Source organism: Pteropus vampyrus, unplaced genomic scaffold (genome assembly GCF_000151845.1).
Source record: "Pteropus vampyrus isolate Shadow unplaced genomic scaffold, Pvam_2.0 Scaffold26, whole genome shotgun sequence".
Lineage (NCBI taxonomy): Eukaryota > Metazoa > Chordata > Mammalia > Chiroptera > Pteropodidae > Pteropus > Pteropus vampyrus.
In genome coordinates this window covers 5,268,160-5,269,971 of record NW_011888807.1, presented here as the reverse complement: position 1 = coordinate 5,269,971, position 1,812 = coordinate 5,268,160, and positions in this window count along the sequence as shown.

The window sequence follows — 1,812 nt, the reverse complement described above, 5'->3', positions numbered from 1 at the left end:
TTAACAATGAATTTTACCAAATCTCTAATTAACACAAATATTGTTTTCTAAATTTGTCAGAGCATTGTATAATGCTAGAAAGCTTTCCAGTTTACCTGACAACTATATTGTAATTTTGATTCCCAAATGGACTGGATAAAGTTAGAGAGCTTTACATTTAGTTCAATAATCATTATTATAACACTAATCTCAAAAATGGAAAAGGAAAGAACAGGAAAAAAAGCAATAGCTTACTTCTGAACACATGTGCAAATATTTATACACTTTACTATCAAAAATGACTAGACATAAAAATTTTGATAGTAGATTTGGCTTATTTTCACTAAAACAATGGTTTTGTGGGATAGACAAAGTTCTCTTGACAAAGTTGTGAGGACAGTAAGCATGTGAAAGTGATAATCAGTCTTTGGCTAACGTGACTCATTTGAACAGAATTGCCATACATGTAGTAGACAGAAAACATACAAATTTTAATTCAAAATTTATAGCAGTAGATCCTATAGATTGAATCACCTACTATATACTTGCTGACATCCAAATCCATCATGTCTCTATACATGACAATCTCATTAAATCTAAACCAACTGTTGAAATCTTACTCAGTCTCTATACCTGCAAATTTCATAGACATTTCAAAACTCACTATGCTCAATAGGGAACACATCACATATTACAATTATATATATCAAATACATTGTGTTTATATATATTTAAATGTGTACATATATGTGTATATATGTATATGTAGATCTGTGTGTGGTATGAAGTGAGATCTGTGGAATAATTTATAGAAAAATGTTTCTTGATTTAGAACTTTAAAAAGAGAGAACCAAATTCTACTAGAAAACTGAACAAAAATAGAAAGTATAAAATTTTTATCTGATAATTTCCTGGACATCTAAGGAAAATAAATCTGTACTAAGACTAATATATAGCCTTAAGAATGTTGGCATACAGGCATAAGAAATCATCAAGGAGTGATATGTGTTTGTGTTTGAGGGGTGCTAGTGCGAGGCAGATAGGAAGACATAAGAGACAGGAGAATGAAGGCCCAACCCAGAGACCTCCCTTAGGACCTCCTCGAAGCACACATTTTATGGTTAAAGATTACCATTACATCCTGAAATATAAAGAAGTAAAAAGCACAAACCTAACCACTGGTTTAGTCTGGCCACAAGCGCTTTTACAGTTAGTACATATACCGACCTTCCTTAACCTTAGACTCATTATACCATTATTATATTTTACAAATGCCAGGAAGTTTATGAATCTAATTATAACAGACTAAATTCAAGGTAACCACGTGTGCGGTAGACAAAAGGTTCTATAATAGCCTAATGTCAATCAAATGACCTCACATGTTAATCATCTAGCACCGCCCCTGTAACCACTCATCAAGGGCCAATATGAAGTTTATTTTCTGAATTCTACAGGGCTGCGGCCATCTCTGTTGTAGCCCGTTTCTCTCTTGAAGTGTACTTTAATAAATCTTACTTTTCCTAAATTTCTCTGATCTGTAATACTTTACTGCATTGGTGGAAAGAACTGAGCCCCCCCATTGCCACCAGGGCACCTACGGATTTGGATCATCCCCAAAGGTAACACTAGTAAGTGACCTCCTAACATCTGCCAATAGTTGAGCATCAATATATAGAGAGAGAAAGAGAGACAGAAACAGAAACAGAAAGACAGATAGAGAGAGAGAGATTAAAATAAAATATCACTTTTCTTTCTATTAGAGGTCTTCTAGCTAGGTCCATGCTCTCCCCTCCCCAGTCTAGATGTCGGAATGGCCATACCAAGGGAAATTTT